At 35.0% G+C, this 16663-nt stretch overlaps 1 long non-coding RNA gene across 1 annotated transcript in view; it reads right to left on the bottom strand.

Annotated features, from left to right (window-relative positions):
- The window catches only part of LOC134472694 (uncharacterized), a 73726-nt gene that overhangs the window by 13158 nt on the left and 43905 nt on the right, over window positions 1-16663 (bottom strand). The window contains exon 4 of the long non-coding RNA XR_010042622.1: window positions 3647-3768. This is a non-coding gene — a long non-coding RNA (uncharacterized LOC134472694). The remainder of the gene's footprint in view (window positions 1-3646; window positions 3769-16663) is intronic.

The raw sequence follows: 16663 nt of genomic DNA, 5'->3' as shown, positions 1-16663 counted from the left end.
AAGAAACTGGATCTAAAATTGGAAAATGGGTAACTTCCACATTATTCGGTTTTCCCATCCATGACTCCCTTTCAACTGTCTCAGCAATCTTTAGAGAAAATCACTTTACTGATCCAGAGACTGTGCTCACCTCTACATTTCCTGACCTCTGAGGTATGAAGGATTGACACTCGCATGACAGATTTTGATTTAAGGTCTGCCCTGCTTTATAGATATGGCAGGTCAAGATTATCACAATAAATCAGATAAAAAGTCTGTAATATAATGTCATATATTCATCATTGCAAAGAAATACACTCAACCAAAGATACTTCTGAAGGACGCTTAAAATATTTCACAAATATTAATGTACCTTTAGTGTTAAGATTTCTTGTTACCTTACAATGTTATGTCTTGAAAGTCACTGAAAGTGGCATTTTATACTTATATGCAGATGTATGCATATTTCTTTTTTCAATGTGTATTTAAATTATCATTGCTGTCCCTATATCATAAAACAGATTAACACACTCTGGAGCCTTCTGATGCACTTCTAAAGTTGAACTGTTCAAGCCTCCTGAAAGGAGAACTTTATCAATTTCATGTTTATTTCCAAGGAAGTCCAGGGAACCAGTTCAGGAATGGTAGGAGAAAGTAACCTGAATGAAAAGGAGTATGTTTTCAAGAGCTTGGGTGGAATTTTTTTAAAAATAAGAAACATAGAACCCATCTAACTTTGCTAGCTATTTATCACCCTCGCCTGGGTATCATAGGAATTGGACAAGCCTAGTCCAGTGATTGCACTGTATTTTAAATTAAGGGTTTCTTTCTCAGTCCCCTGGGAAACCATAGTTTTTTAGCTCTTCTCTCCCTTCACCCAGAGTTTTTTCTAAATTGAAATTTTATGCACTTTTTCTAAGATTGGTTACCATCAAGGGAAATGTTATTCAATTCACTTGAAACTTTGAGTGCAACTCATTTACAAGGGAAATATATTCGCTGGCACAGGGAATTGTGAAGGATATTTGTGTACATAAATACTGGAGTAAACATGAACCTCATTTTAGAATCCCTGTATTTGTTAGGCTCTTAAGAGAACAAGAATGTGAGGTACATGAACAAAAGCAGAGGGACAGCATAGAGGAAAACACCCTGCACAAACTGTGGGATGGAAGTGTTCCCTCCCTCTGATGAATTCCTATGATTTGTAGTCCTAATACTGCACATGTCACTAGGTACTGACATTGGCAAAGACTCAAAATGGGGACTAAACTTTGAGAAAGAGTTTTTTCTAAAAGATGCATTGTTTTTCAGGTAGTACATATTGAAGTTTGGATCCTGAATACCCTCAAAGGCCTGCTATTGAAGCCTTTCTCCAGTGTAAGGCTGTTGGAAGGAGGCAGACGTCTGAAGAGGTGGGGCTCAGGGGGACGATATTAAATCATCAGAGGGATGAGGTTATAGTCCTTCTCTACCATCTGCTCCTCCAGGACAGTGCTGTGTCATCATGGTCCTAAAGTAATGTGATCAAGTAGTCATACAGTCCTTTAAAATAGTTTTACTCAGATACTTTTGCCATAGTGACATAAAGCTAACTTAAAGAGGAGTCAGATTTTTATGCATAGGTAATCACAAAGAAGAGATTACTTATACATACAAACTTAGGAAATAGTACACATTTTAATTGGCTTTACATGTTTCTGACATAAAAGTTACTATTACATAGAATACAGAATAAACTAGATAAGCACTTGACTTCAAAATATATGTAATCTCACACCTGTAATCTCAGCATTATAGGAGGTTAAAACAGACGTATTACACATTTGGGCATAGACTACGCAATTTACTAAGGCCTGTCTCAGAATAAGAAAAAAAGGGTATGTGTGGGAGTGTGGGAGTATAACTCAGTGTGAAGGTCCTGATCTCAATCCAGATATATATATATATATATATATATATATATATATATATATATATATATATATATAGAGAGAGAGAGAGAGAGAGAGAGAGAGAGAGAGAGAGAGACAGAGAGACAGAGAGACAGACAGAGACAGAGACAGAGAGAGGAAGAAGGAGCAGGAGGAGGAGGAGGAAAAGAAAGGAGGAAGAGAAAGAAAGAGAGAGAAATAAAAAGAGAAAGAAATAAAAAGAAAAGACAGGGAGATGGAGGGGAGACGGAAGAGGAGCAGGGAGAGAAGAGGACAGGACAGGGAGAGAGAAGGAGAAGGGAAGGGAATCTTAAGGGAGGGACAAAGAGGGAGGGAAGGAAAGGGAATGGAAGCTAACGGAGAGGAAGCTAAGGAAGGGAGACAGACAGACAAGCAGAGCTCAGTCAGAATAGTAAACTCCAGAATGCATGTAAGGCAGAAAAACTGTCACATAGTAGGCAATTAGTACATGTCAACTATGTCTTTCCTGGCACTATAAAAAATACCATTACATGTTTCTCTTACAAATAATGTGAAAATATAAACTCTTTATCATGATTAATACCATTTCTTCTCATTTCCTATTTTTCAAATCAAATAATACACAAAAGCTTATAAAAAGAGAGGCATATTATAGTGTAAGGATGATTTCCATTCAAGAAAATCTTTAAGATATATCAAGAACTCACAGCATTATCAATTATTTGAGAATACTAACTTTTCTAACTATCTTCATGCTCTAGCAATGTCAAATGTGTGGTTAGTATATGTGATTCAAATGTCAACACCTGCTCACATAGGAATATGGGAAACCACAGTAATTTATCACTATAATGAACTCAAGGCCCTGAATCACTTGCCATTTTATGCAATTACACAGCTCCCAAATTTCTTAGGGACCTTCCTTTATAAAGTTCTTGGTTGCATTAAGTATAACTTACTCATCTTTGTAGTCCTAGAACTTCTAAACACAATTGCTGGTGCGTGACACTGTACATTATTCATAAATTCATAAACTACACAATGGTATTCATTTTGCAAAGTGGAGAAATAAGATGCAGTGGCTCTTAGCACCACACAACATCATGAGATCATTTTGTTTTGTGCACTAAAACTCATGAGGGAAGGTAAAAATCTAAAATTAATTTTAGAAGAGAAATTAATAATGAGAAGAATATTTGATAATGATAGTGTCCAGGCAAACAAAGAAGAAAAGAATAAAAAGAAATCTAGAAGAGATGAAACAAAAATATATGAATGTTAGGTACTAGAGATGACTGACAATTGCAAGTGTTGGTAACAGAGATTGGTAAAGGATTAAGAGCTAAAAATAGCAATCTTTAGATAAATCAGAGGAAAAATCATAAGGCTACAGAACATATGAAAAGAAAAAATACAAGAAGAAAAAACAAAGTTCTGATACACAGTGTTTATAAAAATCTTGCAAAATTAGCATAGCAAAGGGTATACCAACAGTAATAAAAATAGTGGGTATTGAATTTAAAAACCATTACACTGAAACATCCATTGCCAAAATGCTAGGAAAAGTATGTTTGAAGCAGAAGTATTTTGGGTACTTTGAAAGAGATTAATGTCTGTGTGTTCTTTATTGTAATAATTTTTAAAAATTTTAAATATTGATTATATTTATGCTCACCCCTCATTCATCAAAACTTTACAGCAATTTCTGTCACATGAAAACATCATAGAGTGTCCGCGTCTATCTTACTCACCAGGTTGGGCATCAGGCAACTTCTGGGTCTTCCTCAAAGTCAGAATGGCCATTAAGGGGCTGGGGATTTAGCTCAGCGGCATAAGTACCTGCCTTGCAAGCAGGCGGTCGTGAGTTCGATCCCTGGTACCGATAAAAAGGAAAAAGACAAAAAAAAAAAAAAAAAAAAAAAAAGAATGGCCATTAAAAAGAAATTTTTTGAACTGATTCAGAACACTGAAGCAGCTGTAACAGCAAAACTTAAAGCACTCATGAAAAAAGACTTCCAGAACTGCTTAAGAAAGTGGCAAGTATAATAGGATAAGTGTGTTGAAAACGAGAGGGAATATTTAGAGATGGATTAATGGTAATTTGCCTTTTAATGTAATAAATGTTTAAAAATTTAATTCATCATAACTTTTAATTATATATGTGTGTGTGTGTCTGTATTCAGAAAAATCCCCAAAGACTCATATATTTGATGACTGTGAATATAAATTTCATATTCTCAAAAAAAGCATAGAGGTTTTAAACTAAATCCTATATATTGTCCTCTTATATGTCTTTCCTTTATTAATAAAGCATCTGAAATTTTTATTCTAAACTTTCATTTTATTTTAAAAATTTGAAAAACAACAATAAAATGGATGCTTCATTGAGGTACCTAAAAAGATTTCTGCTTGACACAGGGCATTAAAACCTACCTACACTGATTAGAATAGAAATGCAAAAAGCTATACTCCTGGAGGCTATCTGTCTCCTGAATTAATAATCTCAGGACACTACTCAGCAGATTACATTATAAGCATGACTTGGTGAATTAAATTTCATTCCCAGCTCTCCAACAATTCAAGAAGAAATCCAGGAATTGGATAAAAGAAAATAGGCATAGCACCTTGTAATATATGACAGTTTTAAAGACAGCCCAGAACAGGGAAAGGCAGATGCTCTTAGACTGTAATAAGATTGAAGTTATTTGCTTCTTACAAATAAGGTCAACGTTTTATTAATAGAAGGAATATGGATTTCTCACAGAGACCAGATGGGGACCTTTAGAAATAAATGAGTTGTCACAGTGGGAGGTCTGTTTGCTTTCAGATACTTTGGATAAAAGTAAGTTCCAGCTTGGAGTGAAAGCTTCTGCCTCACTACCTATTTCTTTTCTCCAAGTGGGAAATTAGTTATACTCATTTAACACAGCCAGAAGAAACAGAAACAATCCCTAAAGTATTCCTTCTTCCCACTACAAGATCAGCAGAAAAGCCGTACTGTGTGGAATAGAGGCTGAGCACCTTTGGAGGATGCTTTATGCTCCAAGATTGGGAAACAAACAACAGAAGATAGGCAAGAAAAGGGCTGGGAACCCCAAGTCTTTCATCCTGATGCAAGAAAGGCAGCTATGCCACCTCATCCTCCATCTATGCCTTTGTACAGGTCAACTATCTTGAAACCTACTGTAAATTTCTTAAAGTTTACTTACTATTCTCTGTACTCACTTTGGAACCAGGAACTCTCAGTAGCTTTTAAAGTCGAGAAAGATTTCCTGCCACAGCCACATGCAGTGGGAGCAGCATCCTAGATGTGGTGCACTGACATTAGTGTGAGATCAGTTCACACCTGAAGCCAAGAGAGCTACACCTTGTCAGACTTGCTCACCCTCAGTGTCTTCCTAAAAATGTCTGGAGGCAACAGAGCAGTGTAGATGAGTGAGAAAATGAAAAGCACTCCACATGGCTTATAAGCACAATTCTGTTGCTCTTTGAAGTATTGCTAGCATGAGTATCAAATTCTTGATGTGTGAAATATAGGTTGCTACAAAAATTTCTTCCTAGCTATAACCCTCAGGATATCACAATGACAACTTTGAAAACAGGATGATAATCTACAATGAGATAAATGACAATCGTACAAAAAACCTTAAGGAATAAAAAGTGTTCAGGACTAATAGAAAAGAAACATAAATGTATACATGAGAAAAAGAAAAAGTAAAGCTCAACTGTAAAATTCCCCAGCTGTTCAGGAGGCTACAGATTTATATAAAGTGGTGCCTCTGTTCATGAACCTAATTTATTCCATGATTCTGGAAATGATAGTGATGTTTGTGTTTGTCCAGGAAAGATGGCCACAGTCCTGCATGTCACCAATGCAAAATTATCCTATAAAAACAAAACTGTGTCAGGGTTTTCTGTTTGCAAGCCAAATTGTTCACAAATGAAAGCACTCATAAGCCAAGGTAGTACCATTGTACTCCTCACACGTTATTTTTATGCACTGATAATATTCTATGAGTGATTTTGCCCAGAGCCAATTGCTTCTAGGCATAGTTCTTAGATGGGATATGTTAGCATAGTGCACATTTTCTAATATGCAATTAGTTTTAAAAACTAGAAAATGAGATGAAGTAGATAAGACACAAAAGAGACCTGATATAAGACTCAGAAATTTTAAAAAGTGAGCAGTTTTACAAAATTTTACTCAATTTGGGTAAGTGCATACCAGACAAGACATAAATTTGGATGAATATAATAAAATTTACAGTCATTCTCTATGCCCTATATAAAATATGTAAAATATGTACACTTGAGTATATAACACACATTTTATATATAAAGAAATGTAATTTGGAATTGCATTTTAATATTTCATCACAGAGAAATCATTATAACCAAAGTTCATGTTAGAGTTTCTCTGAACACAAAGTTAATCATGAGATAAAGTAATTAGATTTAATGAATAACACCCTGTGCAGGAACTATTCACCCTGAGAAATATAAATTACTAAGATAGAATATCAGTTGCAAGGTTTTAAAATCTCACGTAGGTTAAAAACACCAAAATCACAGGTTTTTATAGAATTTCTGACATCATAGAAAAACACAGTTTAAGAATGAACAAAAATATCCTCAAGTACAGATCCCAGGAAAAAAAAGGAATTAGTACACTAGGATCAACTTAGCACTCCATTCCATTATTCTAGAATAAATTTTACTACCTCAGAGAACAAATTATTTTTAGGACTATGAAACACAGTAACTTCTGAGCTATGTCTGTACTCCTTCCCACTTGTGAAAGGCAAGTTTTATAAGTGAACAAGCAGAAATAATATCAATAAAAGTAGAAAGTGACCTGAGGAACAGTCTCATGAACTGATCCATTAATTTTCCACATTCAAGCTTATTCTAGTGAAACAAACAAACAAACGATACCATGTAATTAAGGGGAAACCACCAGTCTATTGTCTACGTAAGAAATTCTTTGTAAGAATTTTTGGAAAGAATAAGGATTTACCAAGATGCAAGCCCTCCGTGCACACCAGTATCACACGTGGGCCACCACTGGTGGGGCGACACCCAGACCCCAGCCTCTTCCAACATGTGGGCTGGCAATCAAGAAGAGCCAGTCTTCTGCCACACACCCTTAAGTGACCAGGGGATCCAGAGAAACACAGGTAGGATAGTAGCTATTGAAGTGAAATGCAGTTTGATGTTTGTGGTGTTTTGGTGTCTTACTGACCAGGTCTAGAGCCAGTGGTCAGCTCATCTGTTCAGAGGATAATGGTACTCAGTGTGGCATCTCCTTCAGGAGGTGGTAGCCATTGCTGATTCCCTAGTGTTTGTTTTGAAGTCATGTATAATTTTCATTGTTTTATTGGGTTGGGTTTTGTTCTGTTTTGTTTTGTTTGATTTTGTCATAGTTGATGTACTCTAGTACTCACTTTGGATTTATTAATGTCTTGTTTTGAAGTCCTTTATTACATTCATTGTTTTGTTTTTATTGGTTCTATTATGTTTTGTTCTGTTCTGTTTGATTTTTACTATGTCTGAAAGAAAGTATCTGCAGCTATTTTGAAGACAGCAGGAAATATTATGGTTGATTTCGTATTGTTTTGAAGTCCTGTATCACTTACATTGGTTTGTTTTGATTGGTTTTATTCTGTTTTATTTTCCTTGGTTTCATATTCTTTAAAAGAAAATTTTAAGAAAGAATTTTCTTCTTTATCTTTCTTAACCTTTTGATCTCTAAATCATTCACCCCCAAAACTGCTATACTCCCCTGAACCAAATATTTTGTTTCTTTTCTTCATTTGTTTCCTTCTCTGTCTTTAAAAGGTGATCTGGAAACTTTCTGCTTTCTTCCTCTTGAGGTGCCTTGCTAGTCAAAAAGATAAAGTCATAGGAAGGTAAAAGTTATCTCTACCAAATGAGACATTTTTATATAAATAGAGCAACAGAAACAAAAACCATTTTCAACAAATATTCTTGTCTTTAACAAGTTAACAAGTAGTCAGTTAAAACATAATGATAGAATATACAAATTATAGAAAGTTAAGTCATGATTCTGAAAAGATTTTTTCTGTTAATAATATGCACCAAAGATTTATTTTTATTGGTTCACAACTAGTTAAATTTAAATGTCCTGATATACACCTAACCTACCCCTGCCAAAAAAATAATTTTTAAAAATTATATAACAACTTTCCAATAAATGAGTAACCTAAAAAAAACCCCTCACAACTGTTGCAGTAGATTGTTCTATGTCTTTCAACATCTTTAATTTCTTACTTTTTCTATTCCTAGTAGAATGCTTCTGAAACTTGCAATTATTAATATTCATTAATTTGTAAGTAATGTTTGCTAAATTCATTTTTTACTAAAATTAAATATGGAAAGCAAAATGCCTTAGTAGTCCTGCATTAGTATTTAATATTTCTTTCAAGATCCATAGTTTTTCTCTAGCAACCTCATAAAGATACTCTGCTAAATGATGATGTTTTCTATACTGAAAATGGAAAAATAAACACGATTTTCTGCTTGGAAGTCATTACATTTTTCTAAAGTGGGAGGATCATTCTACTAGGGGAGTCTTTTTTTTTTTTTTTTTTTTTTTTTTTTTTTAATGAAGGGCATGATGAATAGGTGTTTGTAGTTGTTTAATTTCCCTAGAGCAAGTTAGGGAAAATATTGAGAAAGTTGTTCATGAGATATAAAGGCTGGTAGTGGAGAGATGGAAGACTTTAATAGAATACTATAATACATAATGACATTAAAAATTTTCAGAAAAAGAAACATGTTGAAAAATTATGCAAGCTCTAAAACTGATACCAAAGTCTTGTATAAAAAATTTTCACAAATCTAGGAGTACACACCGAATGGACATCATTATTTTGTAGCTAGAGTCCTGCTCTTCTTTCTTTCCTTTTTGGATTCTTTTCCTCCTTGCTTTGCAGATTTCTACTGACATATGTCTAAAATCATTGATATTTTCCAGTATACAAAGAAACTCATTCAAGATACTCTTCCTTTACATTATTGTTTTTGATGTTGAGCAATTCCTTGAATTCTCAGAGCATTCAACAAGTGCACTTGATTGGTTTTCTGTTGCCCTTAAGTCCTCTAGGCTCCTTTCTCCTCTCTTTATAGTTCTTTCACCTGTGATTCTCTATTATTTTACAGAAGTCCTATTGATGAAGAAGTAGGCTTACTGTAGAAGTACTGTACAAGATGAAGACGTAGGTATACTTTGTATACTATTATGATTAGGCTTCAGTCTTTTACTGAGGCTGTCTCTGGACTATAATCTTCACAAGTGATTTTCAGTTTTTTGCTTCATGCCCTCATTCCATTAGAGTGAAAGGAAGCCTAGAGGGAAATGGGAGTTAGATTTGTCCCCTTTCAAGTCAGTCAAGATCTGACCAGACACAAGTTGGTTAGTCTAGTAAACAATTTCTTTGCATACAAGCATTTTGCTAAAGCCAGCAGTGTTTAGAGCTTATTTCAAGAAAGTTGCCTTTTTCCTTCCCCCTCAATGAACATGGGAAAAGATTTTTCTTCAATTTATCTCACTGAGGACCTTGGTGGACTGGCTGGAGGTAAAAGTCAGGAAAGTTTGGGGAACCTTCCTAAGGACAGACTCCCAGAAGTTTTTCTCAGTTGATCTATTCTGTCTCCAAAAAATGAATCAGTTAAATATTATCAGGCTCCAAGAAAGGCTTCTGAATCCTATAAGCTAACTCTCTCCCTAGTTTGGGAGCAGCACTTCCCCATGTGACCTCAATTCCCCTGTGAATGTATAAAAAAACACTTGATTTTTAGTCTGTTGAAGGAATTTCTTGCTGTGAGGATGGGAATGATAATTTCTAAGCTCTTACATGCAGGACTTGTAGAGTGCTACATGAGGGAATTATTTACCAATTCTACTCATAAAAATCTTAAAATGCTGCTGATTCACAGATTACCTTCTCTGGAAATACATGAAAAAAAACAACAAATTATTCAAGCAGGAGAGAAAGCTTACTTTTTAGTTCGGATGCTTTTCTCTAAAAATAATTTTTACTTAATCTGGCAGAAACTTTGGTAGTAAAAATCAAAGCCCTGCATAGACATATTTTAAGAAATAATGTTGAGATAAGGAGTAGAAGAGGATTAAAAGATAAATGTTTTGTAATAAACTCAACCTTGAAAAACAATCCTGCTAAAAAAACTTGTGATGCAGTCATGATGAATCATGTCAAACCACAGGTTCCTGTTGTTTGGCGGTGATCATTTGCAAGTTATGTATCGCGCAGTTAAGTTGCTACTATTCATACATCAAAACAGGTTTGTGGGTAAACTGAGCACTTTTTCACATAATTCTTTGAGCCAGTGCTTTAACTAGCTTTAAAACAAAATGACACAAGACAATTAAGCTGAACTGCGTGAGATACCACTCTATATTTTTCCCTAGTAGAAAGAAAAATGCTTTTGTGGAGAAAAATGACACAAAGAGAAAATATAAGCTCAAAGTTTAAGGGAGGTAAGGGCTAATGGTGTGTGAAAATTTAATAGGTTTCAGTATGCCTACTATGCTGTACTCCATTTGTTGAAAAATGGTAGAAGAAGCAATTCTCTGGGTAATGTGAATAAGGGTTATTAGCAATAATAATGGTTTGCTAGCTGATAAATTTGCAGATTAAGCAACCTCTGCAATGGAGGTTAGTAATATTTCAAAGATATTGCTCAAAGGAGGATGGAGCAAGTGTATTATTTTTATATCAAGAAAACTACCAAAGTTTGTGGCATCAGAAAGTTTGCTTCTCTCCTTTTTCCAATGGAATGGATAGTGAGAATTCAAGCCAGTAATGAAACTTCTATGGCAATTTATCATTCAGACATGTAGTGTTCTGTAATTATGCTCAAATTGTCTGTTCTTGTTGAAGATCACATCGGAAAAACAACAACCTATTTTATATTATATCCAGATCAGTTGTAGAACAAAAATAATAAAAATTGTATGTATGTTTCTCCATTGAAATTATATTTTGTCATTAAAAAAATCTGAAAACTAAAATTTCAACATGGCCATTAGGTTCTACATCTGAATTTTAATTATCAGATAAATACCTTTACTGAAAGATCTTTGAGAATTTATAAAGAAATACTGGGCAGCAGGTTCTTTGATTAACAAGTCTAAGAGGTCCTAGTACTCTCTTTTACTACCAAAAAATGGCTAAAAGACTCTATTTTACTAAAACTAGCTCTGAGAGAGCTTAATATCCAGTAAGAAACTCAAAATAACTGAAACAAAAAATAAGGGTGGCTCCCTAGAATGTGTAGGAAATATTTTGGTCTAAGCCAAAAAGGACTGTAAATTCCCTCCAAAGAAGAATGCAGGACTGTCCCAGAGTGATGTCAGTGTCAGTCACAGATTTTGCCACTCAGGACCTTTGCTGTCTTCACTGATCCTGACAGAGCTACCAAGAGTCCACCACACTGCACAACACTTCCTCTGGGGATAGAGGTGCTGCTGTTCACCATCCTTCTCTTCTACTGGGATCTCTTCCATGGACCCTGCAAAGCTTCCCACAATAAAAGCACTGGCACCTTGTAGACCTTACACTAAGGGAAAAGCAGATCAGGAAGACTATAGAAGTCTTTGCCTCTGAAGACCTCAAGCATCCCCCACTGTGCCACAGATACCCTGTATCTTGGCCACTGAGAACCACTTCCAACTTCACTGATGCTGATTTCAGTTTAGGGAGCTCAACATAAGCAGTGCTGCAGTACCTTTCCCAAGGACCGAGGGGGCCCTGTGTCTCATGAAGCCAGAGCTGCTTCAACTCCCAGTTGAGGCCCTCACATCCATATATAGATGGTCTGTTACGCTCTGTGTCTAGACGTCTTCCCAAAGCCTCGTGTGGTTATAGGGCTTTTTCAGAGGCAGAAGAACCTAGCGTTTGTGAGGCTAAGAGTATGTGATTATTAAACCAGTCCATTGGCTGGTTTGGTACCACCCTAATCCTGGTAGTCTGGGTAAAATAACAGGAACAGAAAGAAGCTCCCCTTCTGCATGTTGCTTTTGCTGTCTTCTGCAACCATGAACTATATTGCACCTCTGCCAGGTGCCATCTTTCCCTGGAGCCAGTGGATTATGGACTGAAACCTGTACCAACTACAAACTAAGCAAACCTTTTCCTCTTTAATTTTGGGTTTTGGATATTTAGTCTCAGAAAGCAGAGCAAAGTAACTAAGACAAGATCTTTTATACAAAACTATAAAATATCTCTTATAAGAAAGTAAAGCCCTGATGTACATAAAACTTGGATGGAATGACTGCTTCTACAAATGTCCAGAGATTGACACAGTGCTTCAAGAAACTGAAAGAAAGAAAGAAAGAAAGAAAGAAAGAAAGAAAGAAAAAGAGATAACAATTTTTCTAGTAACAACAGAAAGAAACAAAGATCTATGAAATTGCCTGCAAAAATTCAACTCACATTTTTAAAAGTTCAGTGAGCTACAACAAAATAAAGATAGCTAAACAAAATCAGGAACACAAAACATAAACATTAACAAAAGCAGTGAGACATTCTGTAGCAGAATGGTGTAATAATGAAACAAAATACACCATAAAAACTTTGATAGTAGACGCAATCATGCAAAAGAAAGACTTTAAAAATCTGAAGATAGGTTATGTGCAATTAATTGATCAGAAAAGAAAAATATTCTACAAGAATCCATTCTAAAATAGGTAACAACTGTAAGAATCTTTATGTAATCTTGAGGCAAACACAGAAACAAGACCTTTAAGAAGGTTATAAAAGATAAAGGAAAACTGAAATAAGTGTAAAAATCATTCATTCCAAAAGAAGATAGAAACCAACAACTACAAAACTGAAATTGTCCTTGTTTATCAAAAATTATCTTAACAAAGGGATTAAACATGCCAAAAGGCATAGATTAGTTTCATAGATAAAAATACTATAAGAATGACAAAAAAAATCTTGTGATATACTATGTAGAAAAGACTTGTTTTAGGATCAGCAGGCAGTATGATGGTTCCTCAAGAAATTAAAAATAGAATTACATTATGATCCAACAATTTTATTACTAATTATGCATTAAAAGAAAAAAACTAAAATCGTCAAGAGATAAACACATCCATGCTTTCTGCAGAATCTTTCATTTTAACCAACTTATATAAACAACCTAAATGTCCACAAATGGAGAAGCTAATAAAGAAAGTGGTTTATGTATGTGATGGAAGACTGTGACCTTCTTAAAAAGGAAGAAATCCTAGCATTTGAAATCATATGGATGAACCTAGAAATCATTATGCTAAATGAAAGGTACAGAAAGAAAATTATTGCATGTTTTATTTATATGTAGTTGAATCCAAAAGCAGAGAACAAAAAGGTGATTGCTAAGAGCTAAGGAGATGTTGATCAGGTTTACAATATTTCCTTTGTACAAGATGAGTAATGCATGGATATGTATAGTTAAAATACTTGGTTGCATATTTAAAGTTTGCAAATGCCAACACAGATAATTCAAAGAGCAAAATAAAAATAGACGAAGGAAATAGGCAGATTTTGTAGAAATTGCAACAGGTTCTAGGTATGGGAGAAGACGGGAGCACAGAAGGGGAAGCAAAAATAATTAAGATGTGTTTACATATACAGAGAACCACTGTGAATCACAAACACATACTAACAGAAAATGGAGCAACAAGACCCGCAGAAATTTGCTTATAGGGTAGACATTAAGTGTTCTCGTGGAAACGAGACAGTGAAATAATTGTTTCAGTTAGCTTGGTAATGGTAATTTCTCTGCTGTTTGTACATTAAATCATTTTTATTTTTAAATACATATTTTTATTGTCAAGTAAACTTCAGTGTTTTAATTTGGAGAACCTTCGGTATGGCTATCACTAAGAAGAAATGTCTAAGGATCTGAACAAATAGCCCACCTTCCCAGTGGCTTCCAGTTCAGAGACTACGCAGCCCAGGGTTTTTCAGCACCTCCTCTCCAATGCCCCGTGCTGGACTCCACAGCACGTGTCTTTTCCCGTTTCCTCTCTTGTGAACAATTTGGAGAACTGTGGTCACGGGAGAAAGTCTTCTGTCTCAGAATCTGACTGAGCCTTTGGCTTCTCTTCTAGCTAGAGCCATGATTTGTGCTAATTGCCTGAGATTCAGATTTCACATATTTAAAGTGAAAATAAAAAAGTAAAGTACCATGATAATAAACTATTTCACATGGTAAGAACCAGAGGGTATCATTTATGTGGGAACATTTTTCTACCCTAAAATTGATGTGCATATTTTACTTAATAGTTCTGGGCTTCTGGGTAGGCAGAATAATTTCTATCTGTCGTAGTCAGGGGTTGCAAGGAGAACAATTACATACAGGACACGTATTTATAGTATTATTTATACTAGTCATCCAAGGAGTCAAATAAAGAAGTGTAGGAAATATGTCTACATATTAAAGACCTAGAGAATCCAGCTGAGGGCCTAGATCCCACAACAATGTCCTGCATGAGTCCAGCTGAAGACCTAGAGCCCATGAGAATGCCACTCATGAGTCCAGCTGGAGGCCTAAAACCCACAACAATGACTCATGCAAGTCTGTTTTGCAGATCTATGCTGAGAAGGCCCAAAAGTCAGTAGTGGAAGCAAGAAAGTCTACGACAGTGGGGTGAAGGATCTGTGCCAGTAGGTTGAGGTTTCTGCAGTGGAGCCAAGAAGCAACAATCAAAATAAGGATCAGGGCTCCTCCAAAACATACCACAATCATCCTCAGTGACAGTGAGGTCCCAAGCTCCTCTGAGGACAAGAACAGCCAAGTACATATCAGGAAGCCAACATGACAAATTTCTGGAGATTAAACAGCACACATCTTCCCCTCCGGAACCAAGAACCTCAAAATAAGGACCAAAGCTCCCCTAAGTGAACCACAGCCATCCTCGGCAAAGAGATCTCGAGCTCCACCAATGGTAACAGCTGAGTTCATTATCAGGGGCACCTGATAATGAACAAAAATTGTGAGAAGATGAATCTTGCTGCTTTTGAAGATGGAGCAAAGGAATCATAAACCAGGGCAGCCTCTATCTAGAAGCTGGAAAGCCAATTACATGGATTTGCCTCAAAAGCTGCTGGGAGGGCCTGCAATCCTGTTGCACACTGATTCAAAACCAGTGAAATCAGTGTAGGATTTTTGACCTATAGAAGTATAAGCTAATAAATTTAGTTGTCTTAAACCACTAAAGACATGTTAATTTATTATAGTAACAATAGGAAACTAATATACATTCCTATATCTATTCACTTTAGGAACTAAAACTGTGGTGTGTCTCTCTCATAAAGGTAGCAGTATCATTGTTATAAAATGCATCATAGAAGCAGATTAATGGTCCAAACCAATATGATTACAATACATGCTACAGTTAAGTCCATTAGCAGGGCCAAGGCTATATAGCTTCCTTTCACTGAATCGAAGAGAATGAACTCACCTTAATAACATCAAGTCAAAGCATAATTTGCCATTGAAGCTGGATCTTTGAACTTCTCACCTCATTTTTTTAAAAAGTTTTTTTTTTTTCCCCAAAAAGTATTTTGTTTTAAGCTGCCTTAGTCATCTCAAAAGAAAGTTACACTTACTGCTAAATTTCCTCAGGCAGAAATCAGAAATTAGTGAAACATAAAAACAAAATGAGTCTTAAAAGTCTGAATGATTAGTTTTTGCCTAACATTCAGCCATTGAAAGGGAAGAGTAAAAAGATCTGACTGTATACTTATTGATTACTGTGAATAAAATATGTATCCAATTGCCTTGCCAACAGAGATACACTCTACTAGTCTTAAGAAAAATTAAAATATATTATACTGAAACTATGCTTTGATGAGACTGAAAGCCAGGATCCTGCTTTTATAGTTATTTTCAAGATTTATAATTTGAATATTTCTAGTATAAACAGAAACCTGAGCTTATAAGTTTTAACTTATTGCTGGTTATGTGAAAATTAGTTGAGATTAGCACTTTATTAAATTGTTTGATGATCATTTTAGGAATTTGAGACACAATAGGTAGAAAGAGGTCTTGTTCTAGATTGGGTGAAGGAAATATCCAAAGAGTGTTTTAACAGATCTTCCTCTTTTTAATTTAAATGGAACAAATATTGTGTTCTGATGAGAATTTTGTTTCTTCCCTAACAAATACATCAAAATCAGTTTATCTTGCATATAAATTGCTCATCTTTGTAATAACAATTGGTGAAATTTTAATGTAGCTATAAAGATGTCTTTGATGTTTTACCAAATCAGAAGACAGATTTACCACAATAAAGTATTAGCTTTTCTTATTCTTTTGTTGCCCAGAATTACTAAGGATTAGAAATGATGCTTTTGTTTTCTTTCCCTAAAATTTTCCAATAGAAAACATGCAGTGTGTCTTTGTTTCACATCTCCTTATTTTATTATTATTCACTATGCTACAGAAATAATCCAAGTTTGTGTACATTAGGGCCTTAATGTTCTGATATTTTGATTTCTTATGATTATAGAGACAAATGTTTTACTTTCCAGCAAAATACTGACCTAATTATTTAAATTTCATACTTTAATAAGGAGTGTCTAATTGTAAATGAGTTGAATTCCCAAAATGCACACACAAATTGATTCCATGTAATCCTCATTTGCCAATAAAAATTAGGTTAGTCTGCCTCTAACACTAGCCCCCCAAATCCTGATCATTCCAGGAATATACTTCAAATATTACCCAATAAA

Source organism: Cavia porcellus, unplaced genomic scaffold, assembly GCF_034190915.1.
Source record: "Cavia porcellus strain 051 isolate PalLab524CR breed Dunkin Hartley unplaced genomic scaffold, mCavPor4.1 scaffold_2, whole genome shotgun sequence".
NCBI classification, from domain to species: Eukaryota; Metazoa; Chordata; class Mammalia; order Rodentia; family Caviidae; genus Cavia; species Cavia porcellus.
Note: the sequence above shows the minus strand (reverse complement) of the source record. Positions and strands in the feature narration are given on the sequence as shown.